The 12,256-nt window shown below is 40.4% G+C and overlaps 1 protein-coding gene and 1 non-coding gene across 2 annotated transcripts in view; one reads left to right on the top strand and one right to left on the bottom strand.

Annotated features, from left to right (window-relative positions):
- Positions 1–12,256, bottom strand: part of ctnnd1 (catenin (cadherin-associated protein), delta 1) — a 250,087-nt gene that overhangs the window by 106,262 nt on the left and 131,569 nt on the right. The gene's annotated exons all lie outside the window — the stretch shown is intronic.
- Positions 9,643–9,716, top strand: trnai-aau (transfer RNA isoleucine (anticodon AAU)). Its single transcript has one exon. It is a non-coding gene; the product is annotated as a tRNA-Ile (tRNA).

Raw genomic sequence — 12,256 nt, 5'->3', positions numbered from 1 at the left:
AATAAATGGTTTATTTGTGTCTGTCTTAACAAGCTTTTACCGTATATAAGGACTGCCTCTGTTGTCATTCTGGATACTATAATTTAGCAGATCAATAAACGCATACAGAGCTTTGCAGTATTCAAAACGTGTTTCGTATTTATTTTCTTTCCACGCTCCTACGATACTTTGTCAGCATGCCTGCACCGGCACAGCATCTAGTTTGAGTTCAGTGGGACCGTCCAGGCTTCATGAGGCACTTTAACCACGAAACAGAATGATTGACCTCAACTTCCACAAGCTTTAAACCATCTGAGATGGTTCGTGATCAGGTGGAGCGTATGTGAGAACTCCTTCAAGACTCAAAGTGTCACACTGTCATCTCTGGGTTGGACTTTCTCGGTTCACAAGCCAAGGATGGCTGTAATCGCTTGTTTTAAAGATACCAAAGTTAAAAAGCTGATCTCAGGTTGTGAGTTAGAGACACTATGTGAGAACTATGTGTTCTGTTTTTCCACAGAACAGCCACACCTAGAAGCCTTGTGTTTAATCATGTTCAAGCACTGAATTTAGTTGTAGCAGTCAAATAAAACCCGTGGCAACATTTCAGTGTGACTGTGAATTCATTTGGTCTGTGCGTTTGACAACTAGTTTGGTGTCTTCCTCCCACTGAAGCCATCCTTCCATTTGACATCAGTAGGTAAAGGACAGAATGTAAGAATATGAAATGACTCTCTTGTGGTCTATTACCTTTATAAACATACAGAGCATTTAAAAAAACAAAAATAAAGCCCGAATTTGATGCCTCCAGTGTATCTGCTTCTTCAGCAAGTTGTTTTAAAGGGGAACTCCGGTATTTGTTGTGTGACCTCATACTAGACCTTATTTCTGGCATGAAATTCGTTCATCTACTCACCGAGAACAGTTTGATGAAAGTCGGAGTCCATCGGACGATATTTAGAGTCCTCGAGATCCGTATAACGGAGTGAACGGGGCTTAGAGGATGCAGCCTCTAAATAAGGCATTATCTGTCTTTATTTCACCAATACTTTAAGAAGAATGATGAATGAACGTGTGCTATAGCTCTGTTAGCTCATAGCTGCTGTGTTGCTGTTATTGGCGGCTATCGGGGGGCTTATAGAGGGCTTTCTACACACTCGTCTACTGGGATGACGTCATCGACGCCTGCCGCTGCAGCACAGCTTATTTACTCCGTGCTCTGTGACAGTCGGCTAACTTCACACAGAGTTTGCTACTGATAGTTTTGTGCAACATGGCAGGATATTTATCAGATTTTGAAGACCTGGACTACAACTTTGAGTACGATGGACGTTCTTACCGGAGTGAATGAGCTGTGCTGCAGCAGCAGGCGTTGATAACGTCATCCCAGTAAGAGTGTGTAGAAAATAGATCGATGGAATGCAGTCAGACTATTGATGGGGCATATAATCTGTAAAGAACCTTGTTTATTGAATGTTCTTACCTTTTTGGCTATCAAAATGGTTGACAAACATTGTGCCACATTTGATTGGCTGGGATGGGGTAACCCTACTGTAGAATTACTGTAGAAGCTTTATTCCTCCATATTCTATAAAAACAGTCCTTACAGAGCATAAAGCACAGTTGCTGCTATTATAGGGGAGCCTTTGATCCTGCATGTATTTATAAAAAAACATGGTCATGTTTGTGTTGCCAGAAAGAAGAGGTAAGCCTGAGATCAATAGAGCTCCTCTAGCAGCGGATTTGTACTCGCCCAGAGATGACAGAGCTACCTGATGAGATCAGGTCAGCTGAGTCAGTGTCTTCTTTAAAAACTCTTCTTAAAACATACTTTCATCAGAAAGCTTTTTCTGATTTTACCTGATTTTTCTGGCTTTGTTTTATTGATTGATTGATAAACTGCCCATCATTTTTACTACATTATATATTTTTTTATGTTTTTATCTGTAACTTTGTGAAGCACTTTGTAACATTTTTAAAAAATTTTTATTGTTCACTTCTTGTGTGAGCTCCACTGCCAAAAAGACCAGAACCGCAGCTGGTGGCCATCAGCATCTCAAACAGAACTATTAATACGGACTGCTTAAGTTCAAACACTCTCATGTGACTAAGTTTCGTTTTATCTCTTCTGGTCCAGCAGCTTGCTTCTTGCGTGACATTTGAGCTCGGAGCAAAACAGACTATGTTGAGTGGCCTCAGCATGCATCGTCTGAATGATCTGGGTCAGAACTGGAAGGTTAAAAGATGTCTGAAAGTCAGAATTATCAAATAAACAGATATCCTCTGGGTATGAATACATGCAAGTTGTAATTTGACTAGTTTGGTTTGAATTAAAGGCCTTTACTTGGGGCTGTAATGGAATAAAAGCTCTGCAGATTCAATGGAGGAAAAGCACCAGGCTTTTCTTTCCCTCTCACCCTGTTTATAGCTGGTGGATGCAATCAACAACCTTCTTTAATTAGGAATGAAGAAGCTTGGGTTTCAAAGCAAAGCATAGCTCAGCTCTTACTAATAGCTTTTCCAAACATTGCAACCTGCTTCCATGAAAAATGAGCCATTTGGATACTTGAGGATCATTTGAGGTACAGCTCTTTCAAATAAAACATTAATAACATTAATTATTGTTCATTACTATCTTAGAAAGTAGCTTGTGTGAGTCAAGGAACTGAGAAGCAAAACACAAGGTAATTATGCTCCGTTAGCACTGCAAAATGTTAATATATGAATATTATTTAGCTAACTAGGTTTAAGTCCATTTAATGTAGTTAATGACGTTAATGAAGTGTTTTCATGCTGAGTCACAACCACATTAAAGCTATTTTTACTTCTCTGTTGGCAAGTTAAGCAACATTCCCTTTATGTGCAAGGCAGCTGTGGGTATAATGCTACAATCAGTTTCCTCTTGTTTTCTAGTTCTTTAATTTAAATTTGATTTCTTTCACCAGTGACCTGATGATGCCCCCGTATCTCTGTCTGTCAGTCAATAGAAACCAATATCTTATTCACAATCTATCAAAGAAAGCATATCAAATGTTAAAAGTGAGACATTTCTCTATTCATTAAAAACATGAGCTCATGTTGAATTTAATGGCTTCGATACGGGGGCCGTAAGTAAATGGCCCAAAAATGATAACAAGTAGAGGAACATGTTGCAACTGATTAGATTAACTGGCAACAGGTCAGTAATTGATTTTTTTTTTAATAAAAAGGAGCACCTTAAAGGGGTAGACTCTCAGAAGTGAAGATAGGCAGATGTTCAGCAATGTTGTGGAGCAATTTCAGAACAATCTACTCAGACTTAAAGATGCAAAGGCCAAAACTCACGCAACTTTGCAACTTTGGAACACTTCACTTTGTTTGTTCACTATTTTCTGTTATTCAATGAGAAATCTGGGTATGTGTGCCCCCCCCAAGTCCTTCTCTCCTTGTCTTCTCCTCAGAAGTGGTCTGTAGATTGATTTCGTCCTCTGAGATATGACTATACAGTCCTCTTCTAGCAGAACGTCAGATTGGAGTCTTGAGTTCTTTAATTGGTAAATTATATTAATCCGAAAAGTAGTTGTTCACATCCCCCGCTGAACAATGCCTGATGGTGGGCTCACTTGTGCTCTGCCAAATCTGAATCCTCAGCCTTAACCTTACAGCGCTGTAACATGGTAGTTGCTGTTAAATTATGCACTGTAGTGGTTGATATGGCTGTTACAGCGGCACTTGTGCACTGAGTGGTCACATAGCGAGTTTGATCACACAGTGTGCCTGTGTGTCATCTAATACACTAAGTGGGTGCCCATGGCTTTGTGTGTCAGACCATTGATGGCAGTGATGAGGGCTGGTGATTAGTCACATACTTTGTCCAGTACTTTTCCACTCGTGGAGCAACCAGGCTACACGTGATGTGTGCTTACATACCTTTGTGAAAGAAAGAAAAAATACAGCTCCCTTCACTGTACCTTATCAACAAACTAGAAGCAGAAAACAAAGCACAGAGTAACTTTGATGAGGCTATGAGCTCCCAGAAGAGAGAGGGACTAAAGGCAGGATTGCACATACATACAGAACATTATTTGTATATGCATTTGTAGTATATCATAGCTGTGGATTGCGAAACACCATCAAAACAAGCTTGATGGGGTTTCGCAATCCACATTCTAATCTGATTACCACAAATGAGCTCACAGACAACATGTGACACATTGGTGATCATATGTTCCGATTTGCATCTGTTCTATATCGGTAAGAAGAGGTTTCGAAGAGATTCCTGAGAACTTATCTTCTGCTGCATCCTCTTCTGACTCACCTGGGTTACAGTTAACATGATGCAATTCAATAAGCAGGTTTACTGTTTTTCTTACGAATTTTCCTGTCTGTCTGTGGTAAGGTTGTATAAGCATTCCATAAGATGGAAAACTTCGGTATTCCTCTTTCCATTGTTCAAACCCCATTTGAGTTGATACATCCTCACAGTTTCAGGTTACAATTCAGGAAGCAGTGACGACTTTCTACGGTACAGCTGAGCCAATATTGTATTGAGTATGTTGTCACGATGGTTTCTCACGCAGTACTGCCTCAGGGCTCAAAGGCCATCCGTCAGTGGCTCACCCGGATTTCCACAGACTCTCTGAATCTTTTCACAAAATGATGTGCTACGTCGACAAATATTTTTTGGAAACTTAATGATGAGTCTCTGATCGATTTTGAGGACAAAATGGTGACACATCTTTGCTCGGAAAGACAAAGTCTGTGGTGGATGCTACTTCTACAGCCAATCCTGACGCCCTCACAAGTAAATATGCCACAATAGATCTTCCAGAGAAGTGTGGCTTTTGTCAAGGGTTTATTAGCAGAAGTGGACCCAAATGCAAGACGCAGAGGGGGGAGAAGCCTGGAGATGATGATAAATGCAGCAGGGGCAGGACAAGCAAAACCGACTGTAGAGACCAAACCACAGAACTAAGAAAATCAGTATCACAGGGGAAAACAACTACAAACAATGATCCGACAAGGAGAAAACAAAAAAACAGGAAGAGATATACAGAGGGTGGGGTAGTTGACACAAAAACCAAGTGTAACACAGGAAATTAAAGTACAGGAGGTCTTGCAGTGCCTACATCACACTTAAGACAATCCAGACTCTCTGGAAGGTGGAATGACCTACCGAGTGCTACCAGAACAGCGTCCCTGTCTATCCTCAAGAAACTCTTGAAGACCCAACTCTTCAGAGAGCATCTCCTACCCTGTACTTCCCTCTATACCTGCACTCTATCTGTCACCTCCGACAGAGTCTGACTGGTGGTTTCCTTCTACGTAGCTTACTGTTAGCTTTGATGTTATGTCCTCATTTGTAAGTCGCTCTGGATTAAAGCGTCTGCTAAATGAACATAAACATAAAACAGAGCAAAATCAAAACTCAAAGCACAATCTCAGCTTCATGTCCTATAAACTCTTCTGTCTTTCTTTGCCTCGTGAAAACACTGTAAAATGAATGAATCGTTGTTTTTGGTAGTTTTTCCATTCGATAAAGGTTTAAACAGATTTACAGATCACAAACATGAGACTTTCCTGGAAATTAAGTTTAAAGACACGCTAACACACCTCCACTGTGTGTGTGTGTGTGTGTGTGTGTGTGTGTGTGTGTGTGTGTGTGTGTGTGTGTGTGTGTGTGTGTGTATGTGTGTGTGTGTGTGTGTGTGTGTGTGTGTGTGTGTGTGTGTGTGTGCATGTAAGACTCGCTCCTGTAGAGCGGAGATTGTTTGTAAAAGCCTGAACAAAAAAGGCATTCAGCCATGGGTGTATCCCTGTGTGTGGCATTTCTCTGTCAGTGTAGATTGTGTGATTTATGATGTAAAACTTCAGAACTTCAGAGGTCTGTTTATCCACTCCACATTGTTTTGAATCTCCACCTTTTAGGTGTCATGCCACAAATTCTGCAGCAGATCTGTGTTGCTGAAGAAGATGGCACATTCTAGCCCATTTCTGAGGAAGTGAAACGAGATTGAAATCACTAACTGCTTGGAAAGCTCAAGAGCTCATTTCTGCATCATCAAAAGGAGCCCAATCTGAGTGTCTATGAGTCAGGAGACAAGAGTGAAAAAGAAGTAGAGGGAGCCACCCACTTTCAGTTGGATCATCTACAAAGAATTTTGTTTCTTAATCTGGACAAAGGAGAATTCACAGCACCAGCCACTCCCTGGCTGACTGGAGATTGTAAATACAATTTAATTTGTTTGCTTGCAGGATAAACTGACAGTTTAGGACCAAAAAAGTGGAGTAAGTGTTAATCAAACACCAAAAAACTGTCATTATTTGTTTAACCAAACCATAACGCTTTTAATTGTCATCTTAAACCACAGTCTATCTGTTGAAACATTCCCCTAAAGAGCCCCTTGGTGTCAGTCATCTGCAGCTCAACAACTGTAAAGCCATACTTTGCAGCTTTGAAATCCAAGGATGAGAAACACTTGGGATAGTTCTGAAATACAATACGTCTTTATGTCCTCTCTGACAGGTCAGACAGAGATTTTAAAAACTACTGCAAGAACCGTAACTGCAGAGTAAATGAAGGCCTCATAACAATTAGTTCATGATAATGAGGTTATTGACGCCACTCTAAAAGCAAATCCAAAATCTATTTTTGTCATCATAGCACTGGGTGACCTATTTAGTTAACATTGCTCTAAGAGAGAAGAATATTTGTCCAGATGTTTGTGTCAAGCATCAGTTTCAAATGGTTTAGATGCGCGCGCCTCTATCCCTGCATACACTTGTTCGTGTCAGGATTCATTGGCACTTTGTTTTGAAATATGTGTTGTCTTGTCATTTCCTGTTTTATTTTGAAATATTAACTTCCCTCTTGTTTCAGGTATTTTGCTCTTCCTCCTGTGTCAAGTGTCTGATTGTCTTCCCTGATTCTAAAGTGTTTCCTCCGGCTCCCCATGGCTCCTCATGTATTCATATAGATCTCCCTTGTCTTGTGCCAGTGTGTCGCAACAATCAGTTGAGAGTTCTTCATTCGAGCCTTTCCTGGTGTTCCAATCGTGTTTCCCTTCAGAGAGTTTTCTTTTGGTAACGTTTTTGAATTGTAGTTCTAGTTTAGATTTGTAGAATTTCATAGTCTGTTTTGGTTTCCTCCATTTTTTTGGAGTGATCTTTTGTTTGTAACGTTTCATAGCACCTCCGATATAGGAGTGGTTGCATATAGCACTTTAACTTCATAGAAATCTCCATTAGAAGGAGAAGATTTTGTTTATTCTGCCTCTTTAGAAGAGTGCTTTAAGTTGAAAGATAATCTTTTATAGCTTTTGATTTTTTTTCCTCCTGGAGTGGAGTTCATATAGTTTATATCTACACTAGCCTCAATCCTATTTATTGAGGTTAGAGTATTAGTATTTCATCGCCCTTGTTTCCTCTGTTCGGGAGACCCATAAGTAGTTGAATAATAAAACTGTCTTATACTGAAAGATCTTGCATCTGTGTCCTGACGGTTTCTGACAGTTTGTTTCGGATGGATGAACTTACAGCAGGATAAGTCTGATACGAATGGCTGCAGAGTGAGGGAGAGGCTACTAGAGGCTAAGTGTTCTGTGCATCGTGGGAGATTCTCTCCTGATTTAGCACTAACTTCAAGCTTTATCAAAAAGGAAGGTTTTCATCCTAATCTTAAAAGTAGAGACGATGTCTGCCACCCAGATGCAAACCAGGAGCCTGTTGGCTGAAGACTCTGTGTCTCCTTCTGTGTTTGCGCTTGTGGGAAGAACAAATAAGCCTGCAGTCTTAGAGCAGACCGCTCTTATGATAGGATGTGCACGTTTATTCCTGAAACTGCCAAGAGCACCTGGGGTCTGAGATGTTGGGATTTCGTGGTTCACGACTTTGGTTTTCACTAGGGCTGGGTATCAATCAAAAATGTTCGATACCGGTGAAAAGAACCGAAGTTCGGTACCCAGCCCTAGTTTTCACGCCGTTTTGGTTCGTGAGTTCTTTGTCCTCATTTATGTGCACAGCAGTACATTTGCAGGACTCAAAGGAAGATTTGTTTTTATCACAGTGGTCTTATATCACACAACAGTAGGGGAAGCCATATTCTCTGGTATGACTTCAAAAAGTTTGTTTGAATGTAATAATTTGACATTTTATTCTCTATCATGTTTATGAGGGAAGTGATAAGATCTACATTTGGCAGAACTGATGCATGTGGATTCCTTTACAATTACCTGCAAGGAGTTCAGGCATCTTCCAGTTGTCTGTCTTGTTTGATTTACTACCATAACACTCCCAATCATGTGAAATTTGCTTGGAACATATTGTCTTTATAAATGTGTCTGTTTGTCGGGTTCGTGCTGGAGGTTGGATCAATGGATAATACAACCTGCATGATATTCTGTGCTGCACCTACTTTTACTACATCAAAGGAATTAGCCCCATACTTTCCTCTTAATGCCTTTGAAGTCAGAGTGGATTTCCTTCAAAACAATCTGACATCGCTGAAATTTTCATGTACCAACAAACAAAAATGAGAGATTACATTTCAGGCACTTTTTACACATATTCCTCGATTTGTCTCTTGCAGCTGTCAAGTCCATCTTTATGCTCTTAAGTTCAACTAATAATGCTCATGCAACATATAACCTGTGTCCAACCTAAAAACATTTAAAACTCCATGTGAAAATATATTTTGGGTAACGTGGTGTAAAAACCAAACTGTAACTTCTACAATCATGTTATTCTTGTGTGATTTTACTCCTATTTCCATATTGATCATTACACATGTGAGTAAGTGTAATCATCATTTAAATAAGTCCCCAATAATGCCTTTTGCAGTAATAATCATCTGGAATGTAATATGAAGACCCATACATTATTTCATTCAGCTTTCAGTGCAGCTAACCTTTTCAAAAAGTGAATTCTTTTTCTGTTATGCTTCTGTTTAGCATTATCAATTCACCGTAAACTTTTCATTTGATCAGCTTAAAAACGGTAACTGACTAATTCCTGAGAAATAGGTTTGTCTGACTACTAATTTGACTGCTGTAGGCTATGGGCTTGGCAGGTCTTATTGTCCTTATAATTTAGAACATACAGTCATTCTAATGGACCGTAGCAAATTTAACCTTCAAAGTTTCTGCAGATATTTTCCTGATAAGGCATCAGGTTGTGCTCTGAGTGTGTGTCACAAATAGCTCACAGCTGTAGTCACCTGAAGTCATCTCTTTATTATTTATCTTACTGCTAATTGGCCGTTGCCTGTTTTTTCCTCTTGTCATGTTTGGTTTGATTAAGCATTATAAATTTGTTTTCACATTCAGTAACACCCTACACTGCAATCGTACACTCATTACTGGGGTATGGAGATGACAGGTGTCGTTTTATGACTCATTTTGTGCCTGAAGGCAAAAATGAATACTTTTACGAACGAATTGACTTTGATCTTTCAAGGACAATTACTTTTATCATTTTCAAACGCTTATTTTAAATTCTGACTGATAGCAAGCCAATGCCAAGACTGCTAAATGGAGATAAAACACGGCGGGAAGAGGTGGAGCAGGGTGAGGAAGGCAGTGAATTTTGATGGGTATCTTGACCATTTCTAAGCTTTGTATATAGAGAAGACATTACGATACACATTATTATACGATCCTATGTTGACATTTGTAAAGTTGCAAACATGGCCGGTTAGCTCAGTTGGTTAGAGCGTGGTGCTAATAACGCCAAGGTCGCGGGTTCGATCCCCGTACGGGCCACTTCTCGTTTTGTTTACATTAAGGCTGTCATTATTTTGATCAGACTTACTTCACCATAGTACATATGCCAGCAAATTGAAACCAAAGCTTCTAGCACCGGCTACAACGTTAAAAGAAAGAAAATTATGAAGTATGAGTATGAGTATGAACAGTATGAACTGTCCTGCTCTTCCAGTATCGAGAGAATAATGGTACATCATGTTGCGTTTGAGACTGTGGCGCCATCTTGTAAAATACAACCTCCGTTACCTGTGCCTTATTTCTTGTTTGGCTAAAAAGACAAAAAAGTCTTATCTGATGGAGAGGGAACGAGACACAGGTCAAAACGAGAACGAAAGTTGTGTTGTGGTGGCGAGGAACGGGAATGATATAATGCCGTACATAGGACACAGTAATATTACTATAGACCTTGAACTCTCCATTATTCATGCGACGCTCACAACTGGTTCCATGGCCGTACCCGCCGGTTTTTGGACTGCCTCAGAGGTCCTAACACTTCCGAACACATTCTGTCAGGTCCGAACAAGGTCCGAACACTTTCCTAACGACATCAAAGAGTTCCTAACGAGGTCCGAACAAGGTCCGAACAAGGTCCGAACAAGGTCCGAACACAGGTCCGAACACAGCCAAAAATGGGGCAAAAGGGACACGTGACGTGACGTCGAAGGGGGCGCGGTTAACGCTTTTGAGTGTCGGCCATATTTTTCTTCGCATACACTTGTGACAAGCACGGGAACAAGGTTTGTAAACTTGATTAATACTCATAAAAGTAACGCCATGTATAAGCCGAATGTTAAACCGTGGGACAAACAATATGCAATTTAATCTTCCGTCCTCTCGGCACTTTATCCAAGTTGTATTTCAACTTCCTTGTAACGTAGCCATTTTGCCAATGGAAGTTCTGCCTGTAATAGCGTCGCTGTTCATACCAGCATTGTGTGGCGACGGTGGGGATGTTAGTGATATGACAGAATCAGAAGACAAATAGTAACTGATTTTTTTGTTTATTTGCCTTATAAACTCTGCCGATTCCTCGGGGAAAGCCTTAAAATTTGAACTATCTTTTTTTGCATTTTTGTCCGTCAGTGCAATAGTAATTAATCGGCTATCTGTGGCGTTTTCTCCACTCTGGTAACGGAGCCTGGTTATGTGTTTGAGCAGAGCAGACAGATGTGTCCAGATGTATTAACCCTTGTTTTCTGGTCATATTTTTGTTACTCAAGCAATGTTTGTTGGTCTGGTGGACCCGCTGCATTTTTGGGGTTTTTAATTCAACACAATCAAACAATTTTATGTTAAAATACTCTACAGATGTTTACTTCATCCCAATTTCAAGCAATATAAACAACAAGGTTTTTTGGTATAACTATCATGTATTATTCATTTACAACTTTTTTACAACTTTGAACATTTACAAAACATAAGTAAGATCTCAATCTCAGCTTGGCTGCTGACCACTTGGTCCTGGGGCCTGCTGCTGTCTAGCTGTGGTTCATTTTCATTTAGGAGATAGCTGATGATTAATGTCATCCTCTTCTAAAAGTCACTGTCAGACTCTGAATTTGATCTTCATATTCTGAAACCTCCTCCCCCACATTGTCATCAAATGTGTCTGTCTTGACAGGCCTTGTGTGTGATGAATCTTTTGGTTGTTGCGGAGAATCGGTTGTATTAGTAGTTATCACTGGGAAAGCTATATTTATTGCCCCCCCCCCCAAAAAAAAGAGGAATATGATAACAGGTGCAAGTGCGTGAATGTCGGTTTGACACACGCACATGTGTATAATTACAACAAATAGTTTGAAAGTAGTGTTTGTTTTACAGATCACCAAGAAGCTGGCTGGTGCTATTGGGGACAGTGCTGCATGGATGACAAACATCGGCAACGAGTTTGGCCAGGTTCTGAACTCTGTTCTGACGACGGGTGAAGGTGCAGGGTTGGAAGAGTTGTGCCATGGCATCGTCACTCGATACAAGAATGCGGGCCAAGCTGAACCTGAGGTCATCTATGTTGACCGGGACTGCTGCAGCCAGTCAGGTGGGTAAAAATGATCTTTATCAAATATACGTTTGAAACACTGTGTGCCACACACACACACACACACACACACTGTTACCACTCCACTTGTGGGAGGAGGGGTACTGGCAATTGGGCAGCGGCTGACTTTGTTTTTCACAGGTGTGTCTTCAGTGGTCAAACTCTTCCACCCACGGAGGTCTGCAGTGCGCTTGGACAGCTTCCATTTCATGCGGCGTTTTAACTGCGGCGTTTTAACTGCGGCGTTAAGTTTACATTAAGTGTCTGTCTGTCTGTCTGTCTGTTCGCAGATGATTGCACGTCTGTTACTGTGTGATTATTGTTACAATGTTAATAAAGTTTGATAATTTTACTTGAACCAAGAACAGCCTTCACATTTTTATTTAATTTCCCTTTGCAAAACAGGACGACAGTGAGTGAGTGACATCCATTTAATGCAATTGTCAAAAGTGAAGCCAGAATTACTTGGAGAATTATTTTACATTTATTAATAAAACCCAAC

This window comes from Leuresthes tenuis, unplaced genomic scaffold (genome assembly GCF_036924035.1).
Source record: "Leuresthes tenuis unplaced genomic scaffold, fLeuTen1.0.hap1 SCAF_4, whole genome shotgun sequence".
In the NCBI taxonomy this organism is placed as follows: Eukaryota; Metazoa; Chordata; class Actinopteri; order Atheriniformes; family Atherinopsidae; genus Leuresthes; species Leuresthes tenuis.
This window is presented reverse-complemented; position numbering and strand designations above follow the sequence as displayed.